Source organism: Maniola hyperantus, chromosome 4 (genome assembly GCF_902806685.2).
Source record: "Maniola hyperantus chromosome 4, iAphHyp1.2, whole genome shotgun sequence".
NCBI lineage: Eukaryota > Metazoa > Arthropoda > Insecta > Lepidoptera > Nymphalidae > Maniola > Maniola hyperantus.
Genome location: NC_048539.1, coordinates 12,937,358 through 12,951,159, shown reverse-complemented (window position 1 = coordinate 12,951,159; position 13,802 = coordinate 12,937,358). Strand labels below are relative to the sequence as shown.

The 13,802-nt window shown below is 37.9% G+C and overlaps 1 protein-coding gene across 2 annotated transcripts in view; it reads right to left on the bottom strand.

The window, feature by feature from the left end:
• Positions 1-13,802, bottom strand: part of LOC117997175 (uncharacterized) — a 119,575-nt gene that overhangs the window by 82,563 nt on the left and 23,210 nt on the right. The window lies entirely within an intron of this gene.

Sequence of the window (13,802 nt, the reverse complement as noted above, 5' to 3'; positions counted from 1 at the left end):
ACACGCCTTATTATGACATCTTTATCACCAAATATAAAAATAGATTATAACATATTTACTGTATAGATTGATAAAATTGCATATTAACATATTTTGATGCTTTTAATCAGCGTATTTTTAAGATTACTAATACATCGTGATAAAAGAAAGTATACAGTTTAAGTACTTAGTTATATATATAGGATATCTTGCTATATCCCACTTCTGATAGGACAAGTTTGTATAGTAAGTACGTTCCTATACATTTTTCTCTATATTCAGATTAGGAATTGCAATTATATACAGGACATGGGATAAGTTTCTCGAAATATTGCAGTAGCAAAATAGCTTATATTAGGATTAGGGATTGCTATCTCATATTTGGTTATAAATAGGACATTTCACAGTTATCCCACTTCTGATGGAAAAGATTTGTACATTTTCCTCGAAATATTGCAGTAGTGAAATAGCTGATATTCAGATTAGGGATTGCAATCTCGGAAATTGGAATCTCGTAGAATTGTAAACGCCTCGAGGGATTGGTATGTCTCTGACTTGTTTTTTTTTTAATTTGTAGACTAGCGCTTGGCTGCAATTAGACCTAGAGGCAAGTGAAGATGATGCAGCCTAAGATGGAGCGCGCTTGCCTTGAAGATGCGTATTAATTCTTGGCTTGAACCCATCGAATTAGATTGAAATTAATAATACGTACTAATAATGTGCTTCTGACCGAATTCCAGCCACATCAGGGCGGCCATCTCTCAAAATGGATTGACATGATCTTTTGAAGATTTTTAAATCAACTTTCACGAAATTGCCGGCATTATCTGCTTATTAAGTAACTAGCTAATGCTCGCGACTTCGTCCGCGTGGACTACACGAACTTCAAACCCCTATTTCACCCCCTTAGGGGTTGAATTTTCAAAAATCCTTTCATAGCGTATGCCTACGTCATAATAGCTATCTGCATGTCAAATTTCAGCCCGATCCGTCCAGTAGTTTGAGCTGTGCGTTAATTGGTCAGTCAGTAAGTTAGTCAGCTTTTCCTTTTATCCGTTAGATAAATGTATAGGTAATATCAGTCAGTCAGTCAGTCATCTTTTCCTTTTATATATCTAGATATTTCAAGACCTAGGTAACAATATATATGAACCTACAGTCTATAAGCTATTATATAAGTACTTGAACATTAAAAAGTGCTAATTCGAACAATCAATTTTGCAACGCATTTATGTCAAGGCAAATGAATAAATTAATAAATTTATTGATACAGGGTAAAAATTGGCGATCGAGTTTAATGAAATGAAGTCGACCTTTAAATAATCCGGGTCAAAACTAGACATTACATTACAATTATTACGTATTTAAAAAGGTATTTAATGTATTTCTTAATTATAGCCAATTACAATATACCCGCGACTTGGTCCGCGTCGATAATTTTTTTTTAAACCAGTAGGAAATCCATTTTTCGGCACAAAAAGTATGATAGTGATAAGATAAAGTAAGTATATAAGATGCAGTTGTAGTACGCGACAGGAGTAGAGATGGCAATCGGGGAGAGAACGCCCCGCACACCCGCACAACCCCCGCGCTAACCCGGTGCGGAATAGCGCGGGTTACGTGCAGGTGTGCGGGGCGTTCCCTCGCCTCATACCCTGATTGGTATCTCAACCTGATGCGGACTATAGTTATCTCTGTATTAAACGGATGGGCCGTGAAAAGTTCCTAGGCAGAGAACTACATACATTTTCGCATTCATAAAATTAGTATGGATTTTAAAAGGTATTTAATGTATTTTTTTATACTTTATAACCAGTTGACCCCTGGTAACACATTTTCGGAAAACTGGTCTGCAGCCAGTGGCGTGCAACTCATAGAGGCATAAAAGCGCTGCTTACCCAAGAAATAGTTAACTCGGTTGAAATTGCTCAATGCTCATTATTCTTTGACTGGCTTACCTAACTACTGCTTACCCTGGCTTTAAACCCTATGCACGCCACTGCCTGCAGCAGCCCAAGCATAATCAATGCGACATGGTCTCTCGCGCATTTTTTGTCTAAAAGCGTTGCAAAAGTCAAGAGAAAGTTCTACTATCGTACCGATTACGATTGGGTTGCAGAAGTTATTATAACCGAAGAAACCAAATCAGTGAAAGAATTATTTAGCATGGATAAAAATTTACAATACACCGCAAAATGACAGACAAATGTCTATTATTAGATTAGATTATATTATAGTAATAAGTTTTTCACCTAGTTACAAACTTGTTTTTTAGGGTTCCGTAGTAAACAAGGAACCCTTATAGTTTCGCCATGTCCGTCCGTCTGTCTGTCCGTCCGTCCTCGGTTAATCTCAGAGACTATTAGTGCTAGAATATTTGTAGCGCTTTGGAAAATAAAGTTATTAGAGTTCGCAATTTCTAAAACAAACCCCTAAATAAAAAGGGTTCATGAATCTCTTCCATCATAACTTAATTTCGTCTGACTGAAATCGCAGTATTAGGATTCACGGCACGTTGTTCACAAATTGAGCGGTTCCACAGACCTTTACGACTACTAATGGACAGACATATTTTACACTGAATGAACAGATTTTTATTATTATCTGCTGAATTGAACAGTTAATAAAGTCGTCTAGTTTCATCTTAGGCTGCGTCAGCAGATGCAGATATGCTAAGTATGTTGCCACAAACCTGCAAAACGTGGTTGACGACCTCCCTGGCGCAGTGGTGGGCGCTGTGGTTAAAATGGGAACTCTCAGGTTCGATTGGCAGCAGGGACAATTTGGGTATTTATAATTACTAAATTGTCTCTGGTCTGATCTGGTGGGAGGCAACGGCCGTGACTAGATACCACACTACCGGCAAAGCCAGCCGCCAAGCGATTTAGCGTTCCGGTGCTCTGTAGAAACCGATAACGGGTTATGGGGTTAATAAAACTATGATACCCCTTCCAAGTTAGCCCGCATTATCACTTACCACCAGGTGAGATTTCAGTAAAGGGCTGATTTGTAATAAAATAGTAAAAAATATAGTTCAATATTAGCATTAGTTTTTAAGCCGAATTATCCGTAACTATCCCTTGTCTAATAAATAGAAGATTTAAAGAACCTAAATCCCTGCAGATGTTCTAGACGCGTGATCGGAGACTTTTGAATGCGAGACTCGTCTCAGATGATACGATCATGTAGCACGGGAACCACAAATCTACGTCGGTAATAAATATCTCAAAATCGCCGTCCCTGGAGCTAAATCTCAGAGCGGCCGCCCAAGAAAGCGCTAGCAGGACGTTGTGATCGCAAACCTGAGCCTATAGACTCAGTAAATCGGTTACTCAAGAGTCAATACCGTCAAGTGGACGGCAATATGTGCAAAGCGGACCCCATCTGGATGGAAAACGTTAAGTCGAAGAAGGTGTTAGGAAATATTTAAAAAACCTAAATCCCTGCGGATATTCTAGCGACTTCGTATAAAATTTATAGCCTATATGGTCCGCTTATGACTATGTCCAGAAGCGTCCCGGTATATATACCCCTTTGTGCAACATTTGACGTATCACATAAAGCCTCATCTGCAGCTTATTGAAAAGTTCAGTGAAGCGCAGAAACGTGCGGACATAAATGTACATTGAGAACTTGCTTACGTTCCATTCGACGTTATTATTTGCCTACCTACAGCCTAGTGATTAAGATGTCAACCTCCTGTTCCGTGGGGTTCGGAAACTAACTTTTCGGAGTTATGTGCGTGTTAAGCAATTAAATATCACTTGCTTTAACGATAAAGGTGAGGAATCGTGATGAAACCTTTTGTCATGATTTAAACATAAATACCATAATATTATTTTTTCAAAAACTCATGTGAAAGAAAACCAGAAAACTATAATTTTACCAGTTTTTTCTTTTGAATAGTGCCAATATGATTTCATATAATGAATCTCTATTTAATTTAATAATACCAAACTTGGCCTATTAGCTTAACAGGTGATGTTGGTATCAAGACTCGACTAAGGGCTCTCCCCCTTCAAAATTTACAGTAAAAATCTTGATGGCTCCAATTGTTAAATCCTTTCCAAGATCCTAAGGATCAATCCTACCAAAGAAAATATATTGTTTGCGAAACTCCCTATATAAAGTAACTAAAAGATGGGACTATGGGAACATAATAGGTATACTTATATCCATAGATTAATTATTGGTTTTTCGCTACGCTCTACCTTATATCTATTTGTTAGCCATAGCTCCTAAATGTCTGTTCTCATATCAGTAATCTCTGGAGTTACGACATATTTCTGTACATGAAATAACATTTAACGATAGGAACTCATACTCGAGGTACAAAATTTACTTTCCTATAAATTCTATATTATGTTATCACTTCGCTTTACGTGACAAAAGCGCTTACTCGCTTCAGCTGAAAGAATATTGGGTGTACAGTGTATATACGCGATTCCTTTGTTATAGTGATACGCGCTGAACAAACTTGGAGTTATGCCAATGGAAAAAAAAGGAAAACATCGTAAAGAAAACCTCCATGCCTTAGAGTTCTCTACTATAATATAATGTTCTCAAAAGTGTATGAAGTTGTCTGCCAATCCGCACTTAGCAATCATCATTTTTTGACCAATCAGATTAATTTACTATTGAGACTTGAGAGGTGATGTGGTAAAATTAACAAGTCATGTAACAATAATCTGATGGCTTTATTGACGTCTCCGCTCCGCTTTGCTTCAGTGGAAATGCAACCTTAGTTCCCATATATTCAATTTAGAAGTAGGTACGTGCTCATAATTGGAAGTTTCGAAGTAACTTTAAAATATAATTAGATATTTAGAAGTATCAAATTCAGTTTAGACTTTTTCATTCTGCACATTTTTCATGCAAAACTTTTTATTAATTTAATAAAACCTAAGTCTATTCCAAAGAAAAAATTATGACGAATATACTGATTGGTGAGAGTTTTTAGAAAAGCCAATTAATTATTCATTTATTTATTTAAATAGCCTGAGGGTTGATTTAGTAGGTATAAGTAGTTCGCGACAAGTTGAGATCGCAATCGGGGTTCATACCCCGAGAGGGTATGAGGCTAGGGGACGCCCCGCACACCCACACGTCACCCGCGTTAACCCGGTGCGGGCGAGCACGGGTGACGTGCAGGTGTGCGGGGTGTCCCCCGCCTCATACCCCGATTGCTATCTCAACCTGTCACGGGCTTATAATTATAATTACTATGGTATAGGTGCATATTACACAATTGAAGATTATCTAAATTATAAAAGAGTGTGGATTTGACCTGCAGCTCGTTCCAGCAACGCACAAGACTGCAAATACTATTTTTTTAACCGACTTCAAAAAAAGGAGGAGGTTCTCAATTCGTCGGAATCTTTTTTTATACATGGCATAATCTTGTACCTATATCAAATATTTGAAAAGAGCAACCGCCGAGTTTCTTGCTGGTTCTTATCGGTAGGAAAGGCATTCCGAACCAGTGGTAGATGCATCCGACTATTCGTAAATACTTGTAAAAGTTTATTCGAATAAAAAAGTTTATTTTTTTTATTGTCATAGCTCAGCGGCTACATACCTAATATACGAAAAAAACAATAATGATTTTGGAAAAGGGCATTTTGCTAAGTTTAGTTAACGTAGAAGCGGGCAATACAAGTTTTTTTTTCTAAAAAAAATAAAAACATCAACAACATCAAAAAAATAAAAAATAAATTGTTCTAGTAGGCAAGTATTTAGATTATCTTTTTTTTAATATCAGCAAATTGCTGTAGTTCTAAAGAAGGATGAAGTCAGCGCTTAGCTTTGTCTTATGTTACCCAAACTAAAGTCGTTAACGCCGCGTCCCGAGGTTTACTTTAGATGCTCCTGTCTTACCCAGCTTGCTGAGTTTACAACTTGACTAAACTTTCATATCATTACTGAATACTGACTACTGAGTATAACGCTTAAGGTACATTCACACTGGAATTTATAGTCAAAATAGCGGCTTCTTTAGGGGACCATTCAGACGACATGTAGGCACCAAAGTACTCTGTGCATATGCCATATTCAACCTTTAAAATTATATTATGTAACATAAATAATTTTTTATTTATTTATTTATTATGGAACACAAACAGCTTTAACATTTTTACTTAGCTACTTATTTCTAGTTTGTACATATTATGCCTATTAAGTGTTCACTCATTTACATTATATCTATTTAATTTTGTGCGGGAGTTAGTTAGGTTAGTAATTACATTAAATTAAATTATAATAAGTTAGTTTGTTATGAAGTGGTTACAAATAAAGTACCTATATAATTCTATATATATTATGTACAATGCACATTAAGGTTGAATATGACGCATGTTACTTGAATGGTCACTAAAAAAACCGACTTCCAAAACCAATACAAAGTAAAAAAAATATGTTTGTACACGTGTATGTATGTTGAAGTCGGGCGAGCCTTCATGCTTTGATTTTTATTTTCTTTTATTATTCTCATTATTCTCACCAGACTTCATACATATATACCTAACCTACGCCAGTGCCTAGATAATGCTACTGTATTCGCCGTACGGTTTATTGAAACGCGAAATGTAGCCCACATGTAAAGCGCGTATGCCAAAACGAGCGTAATACGCACCAAAAAAACGCTAGTCTGCAACCACCCTTAGTAAAATGATTGCAAAGGGGTTGAAATCCGTAAACAACGTTCATTGTTTATTAATTAGATTTTTATAATATCCTCTATCCTAAGGTTGCCTGGAAGAGATCGCTATTTTAGCGATAAGGCCGCCTATTGTACATGCTATCTTTGTTATATGTCTATTGTTTTGGTTTTGGTGTACAATAAAGCATATTTTACTGTTACTTTACTTTTACATTACTACCGGACAATGCGGCTAATTCTTATTGTACCTACACAATCTTTAAACTATATCTGACAAGTCTAAACTAAATTAATAGCATTAATAGTAAAATCCTACCATCCGCGGAAAGAAGCGCTCTCTCTAATACCTAATCCCATACAAATGAAAGAGGCAAATAATATCTCATTGGGCGTTAACCATTTTGAGGCACCAACCAATCACAAACGAAACTATGTTTTCTAATTGAATTTCGAATGTTTCTGATCGGTTGGTGATTCAAAACAGTTATGGTACGATTACACCTAACGAGTACAGTGGCAAGTCAGTGTCCTCGGCCGAGTACTCGGTTGGTATAAACACTTACGAGTGCTCGGCGCAATTTCGATATATGTATAAACGGCCACCACAGCACTGTCTCGGCCGAGTGACATTTTACTGTCTCGCTTCACAACTCGGTAGGTGTAATCATACCATTAACGACCAATGAGAAATTTGAAACCCCTATTTTACCCACTTTGGGGTTGAATTTTCAAAAATCCTTTCTTAGCGGATGTCTACGTCATAATAGCTATCGACATGCCAAATTTCAGCCCCATCTGTCCAGTAGTTTGAGCTGTGCAATGATACATCAGTCAGTCAGTCACCTTTTCCTTTAATATAATATAGATAGATCAGTGTGTACTGTGTAATATCCAAATTGACTGGTCACCAATGGATAAATCACAAAGGCTGCATCCACATAGGTATCATTGCTAACGAAGCGCTATTCGGGCCAGCGGCGCGGCGGCGGCCAGCGAGCGTGCGTAGGTAATGGAATATGGAACCTATAACACAAAGGAAGCAATTACGCTTCGATGGCCACTCGTATAGGTCTATTGATTTTCTGCACCTGACAACTGACATCTTATCTATTTCACTAAAGCTTTATTTAAGGTGACGCAGTGCGCTCGACTGGCAGCGCACGTGGGTAACCTGTTTGCTTTTCACCTAACATTGTATGAGAAAGGTGAGAGGCACGATGATTTTCACCGAATACAAGCGCGCGAAAAGTGTTTAGGAAAAGTATTTTTGAAAAAAAACTACTGAATTTATCTTTGCAAAGTATAGTTATTCCAACTAATGAATAAATAAACTATGTCTAATATTAAATTGTTGTAGAATTTTCATACCCCTAATCTTATTTATTTGCGCCCAAAGTTTTTTTTTTTTTGACTAATATTCCCCTTTCCTCTCCAATTAAGCGTCAAGCTTGTGCTAGGAGTAGGTACGACAATAGTGCAACGGGCGGGGTTTGAACCGTCGACCTTTCGGTTTTCATTCCACTCCTATACCGGTTGAGCTATTGAGGCTCACAAAAGTTGTCATAAATTGTCATAAATTTAGTGTTAAAATAGGAATCTTTTGAGGCTCATAATTTTAAAACCAATATTTTTAGGGTTCCGTACCTCAAAAGGAAAAACGGAACCCTTATAGGTTCACTTTGTTGTCTGTCTGTCGGTCTGTCAAGAAACCTACAGGGTACTTCCCGTTGACCTAGAATCATAAAAAAATTAAACCCAATCACTATTGTTTTGAATAGCATAGACTTGAAATTGGAAACGAAACTTTAACACAGACAAAGCTACATAATGTAGATAACGGCCAACGGGTATATACCACGATTAAGGGATGATTTATGCTAACACGTGGCGGGCACGAGCCGGGCTACGTACGAGGTGCAGACTGCAGACGAGGCACGGATTCAAAACATTACGAATATTTTATATGAAGCAGCTTATGCTTCACCGTGCACGCACGCCACACGGTGAAGCATAAACCGCTTCATATAAAACGTGGCGGACACACCACAGCGATAAATCAAAACCATCAAATGAATCGTGGTATCTACATATGTTTTATTATATTATTATGTCGTCAAACCACGAGTTAAGCGTAAAATCATTAGAGACAAAGTTATTCGTGTGCACACGCCCTTAAGGGAAATCAATAGTTAATTTAAATAACTAATTTCAGTTCCTAATCAACATATTAAATTGATAGCTCTCTATTATAATTTTCCATATATTTCCTTAGAAAGTGCCTCATCTAGTCACAAGGGAATTTTAACTATATGAGAGAAACTTGACTAATATTAAGGTAAGTAATAAAAAGATTCTTCCGGTGCTCAAGGCATGCGAGAAGTGACAGTTAAATATTTATGGATAGGTACACGTTTTTTGCGTATCGTATAAAGCCTTCAACAGACAGAGTGCGCAGCGATAGCGACTATAGACAGAAACCACAGTTCACGGCAATTAGGGAACTTGTAACTTGTCAAATAAAAAATAGAAAATAGAGCAAATTAGTTCTAATGATTTTAAGCTGTTACATACAATGTATATAGCAGGTACGTACTAAGAAAGTATCACGATTAAATTCGACTTAGGTGCATGATATGAGTCGTGCTGTATACAACTGTATACCCACTATTTAGATTATATTAAATTAGTCCTACTTCTAAAAATCAGAGATTTTAGAAAAAACAGAAGGGTACAGTTTAAATATATTTTTTTGTTGCTAATTTTTCTGAACTAATATTATGTACTGAATTATTTTTAATCACAACAAGGGACCCCTAGTTTCGTCCTAGTCTATCTGTCCATTTATCTGTGTGCCTTTCTAAAAATAAACTAATTATTATGCGCTGTAGTGTCCAAATTTAGTACAGTTATAAAAAAACTATTACCAACATAAGAAGCATATTTAAATTTTGAAAAAATAAACTTTCAACTAGCTCCTTAACATGAAAACTGAACTTTATAAAGAATAAGTCAAAAAAAAAATTTACACACTCGAGTTATTTCTTCAATCAAAACTTCTGTCGCGCGTTGTGTTTAACCAGAGCTTTAAATATATATAATCCGTTCGCATAATGCATGGGGAGTATCATCATGTGCCATGGCGTAACAAATAAAAACCGGCCAACTGCGAGTTGGACTAGCACACGAGGGATTCCGTACCATCGTACATCGTAAAAATAACACAATTTTTTTTGATGTAACCCCAAATTCACGTTTTTCAATTTTTTTCCATTTACTGGTGCCATAAGTGTTGTATAAGTCCCGCAAATTGCTATTGCACTGGAATCATGTCTCATTAACATCGAAATGACGTCATTTTGACGTCAGCCGAAAAAAAAATATACCATCAGCTCGAAACTTCAATCTACTGCCGACGTCACTAAAATGGCGGCCACGCGCATTAGCAATTTGCGGGACTTATACATAATTCTAGGTCACCGGGAAGTACCCTATAGGTTTGATTCCCTTGACGGGTCTTGACTCTTAACAGACACGACAGACAACGAAGTAATCCCTTAAGGGTTCCTCTTTTCCTTTTGAGGTACGGAACCCTACACATTTGTTGCAAATATCCGGCATTAGGGTATCACTGCTTCACTTTCACCGTCGAAACTGTAATAAGTAATTATCCATGCGGGTAAACCATCATCACTCGTTTGTTGTCTGTACCCGTAGTATAAGATTTTACGTCTCACCAAACGTTGGTAGAATTCGAGAATCGAAACAAAATAACATCAAAGTAAAATGGGCCTAAAGAGCCTTGAATTGAAGTCAAAAATTCAATGCCACTGATTTTAATTTTGCAACGTTTCCGCTTGGAGCGCTGGCTGTAGATGTGTAGACAAACTTGAGCTTTAAAACAAGGCGTTTAAGATCCAGTTTACTATGACGCGGAAGTGTTTCGACTCTCGAATTCTAGCAACGTTTGGTGAGACGTAAAATCTTATACTACGGGTACTGAATGGCACAAAGTAAGAGAGGTGTAATATAACGATTTTTCTTTTTACCCAACTATTCGGCAAATATGGACTATTCGACAAATAACCGGCATTAGGGCACTGCTTCACTTTCAACGCCGAAACTGTAATTAGTACCTAATCGTTAAACTGTAAGTACTCGTTTGTTGTCTGAATGGCACAAAGTAAGAGATGCGTACGATGCGTACCTTACGATTTTTCTTTTTACCCGACTACGGCAAAACCAAAAGGAAGGGCTTTAGTTTGAGTAGTCTATGTATGTATAAAATATGTATGTACTAGCTGATACCCGCGACTTTCGCGTGGATTTAGGTTTTTAAAATCCTAGGGCTATCTATCCAGATAAGATATTGGCGCCGATTCTGTTGTCTTTCTCTAAACTAAATTTAGAGTATGTGCATCTTTTTTCTTTTTATTATTGCTTAAAAAGGACGAAACATGAATTTTACATTTAAAGACTCTAAATTTTAGTACACGCTAAGACAATAGGCTAGCGACTGATAGCTAAAGTCACGCTGTTTGACGACTCTAAATTTAATTTTAAACTGTCAAACTGTGTCTGTCCTTTTCATATTATATTAGTAAGAAGAGGATGTGAATACTCTAAAATTTAAGTGTGCTCAGAATCAGTATCAATTTTAATACATATTCGCTTACGCCTAAGAACCTATAGCATTGAGGTCATTGCGTCAGATGCGCCGGTATTTATACCGAAATTGACATTACACAGACATACCAAAGGTCACCTCTCCAACTCGGGTTCAGACAAGGTTTTCTGAACGACTCATTGAAAATGGTCGCTTTGATAAGATGTTTACTCGAACGGGCTTCAATTGACTTCTATAATCACTTGAGCTATTTTTGATTTATTTACCAAACAAGTTTAAAAACCTAGTATACATTGGCCCAACGCAGTCGGCCAATTCACAGGTGTCCTCTCAGAGTGAGAAGTGTTTTGGCCATAGTCTACCACGCTGGCCATGTGCGCACTGGTAGACTTCACACACCTTTGAGAACATTATGGAAAACTCTCAGGCATGCAGGTTTCCTCACGATGTTTTCCGTCGTGCTGGAGGGCGTCCCACACTACGCTTGCTTAAACGCGGTCTCCACTCAAGGACTTTCCGGCTCCAACGGCCATCGCCTCTACGACAGGCATGACCTGCCCACTGCCACTTTAGCTTGCTAATAGTTTAGGCTATGTCAGTGACCTTAATTCTCCTGCAGATCTGACTGATCATTTTAACCAAAATCTTTAATTTTACCACTAAACATCACTACGATAGGATAGAAAACCTTGATTTACTTTTGGATTAGTTTCTCTAATGGCCTTAAAAACGTTTAAATTGAATCTTAGATAAAGCATGTCGCAAGTGAAAAAAGTACACTGGCACAGTGTAGTAAAGATGAGTCAATCAATCAGAAATTCAGAACTTACGTGCATAGAAAACAAATTCTAAAGCCGTTACACTCTATTTGTTCCGGTCTTCTACAACATCAAATTAATTATGTAAAATGGGATAGTTTTTGTTGGTTCATTGTAATTTGTTGCAGTAAGTGTTTATACAACACTAGTTATCTAACTTCTCGGTGAAGAAAATCAATTCAGTTTATCTATTTTACATTTTTAGGGTTCCGTAACTCAAAAGAAAAAACGGAACCGTTATAAGATCACTTTGTTGTCTGTCTGTCTGTCTATCTGTCGGTCTGTCGAGAAACCTACAGGGTACTTCCCGTTGACTAAGAATCATGTTTGGCAGGTAGGTAGGTCTTATAGCAGACATAAGGGGGAAAAATCTGAAAACCGTGAATTTAGGGTTAGGTTATACATCACACAAAAAAACTTCACACTAATAATTAGTATTTTCAATTTTTGAAGTAAGATAACTACATAATATATCAAGTGGGGTATCATAATGAAAGGGCTTTACCTTCTAAAACAGATTTTTATTTATTTTTATACTTCATAGTTTTTGAATTATCGTGCAAAATGTCGAAATATTACGACTGTAGTACGGAACACTCGGTGCGCGAACCTGACTCGCACTTGGCCGGTTTTTATTTTAATAGTTTAGCAACACTTTCTTGCTGGTTCTTCTCGATAGGGCACAACTTTCTTATAACTTGCGAGTCGATTGCAACAATGCTGCTTAGCTAGTAACTTTATTGAAAGAGTGTCGGCCAATCAGATTTGTTTGCGATCGTCACACTGTAACTATCATTTTGCCGCAATGGGCCACATTATACTAAACTAGCTTATGCCCGCGACTTCATCCGCTCGGACTACACAAATTTCAAACCCCTATTTTATCCCCTTAGGGGTTTAATTTTCAGAAATCCTTTCTTAGAGGATGTCTACGACATAATAGCTATCTGCATGCCAAATTTCAGCCCGATCCGTCCAGTAGTTTGAGCTGTGCGTTGATAGATCAGTCAGTCATCCAGTCAGTCACCTTTTCCTTTTACCTAGACTAGTTGATTCCCGCGACTGCGTTCGCGAGGATTTCCGTGGCAAGTGTTCGATTTTCCGGAATTTAAAGTAGCCATGTCACCCTCCAGGCCTATAACATCTTACTTAATCATGCAAAAAAATCACGCTGATCCGTTCCTCATTTGCAGCGTGGTTGAAGGACAAACCAACAAACGAAGAAACAAACACACTTTCGTATTTATGATATGGGACTAAGTAGTGTATAGTCCGCGACAAGTCGAGATCGCAATCTCGGGTTGTACGGCGGCGGGACGCCCCGCACGCCCGTACGTAACCCGCTCTCGCTCGCACCGGGTTAGCGCGGGGTTTGTGCGGGTGTGCGGGTGTTCCCACCCCGATTGCCATCTCGAGTTGTTGAGTACTACTCTTATTTCATCGTCAATAAACTACCTTCAAAGAGATTTTAATCAACGGCTTTCCCTACGATTTACTCGCTAGCTACTATATTCAGACCTCAGCACAATGAAAAGAACACAAAAGGTTGCACTCCCCCCCCCCCCCCCCCCCCATCATTTGAATGCTTCTTTGTAGCGGTGGCTGGCGCTTACAGCCGCGGGGAGGCACGAGATGAATAGATAGACCATGTTAAATAAGCGATAGCGTCTTAGGCAAGTCGATTGCAAAAGTTGCGTCTAACACAGAGATAGGCCTGGTTCCT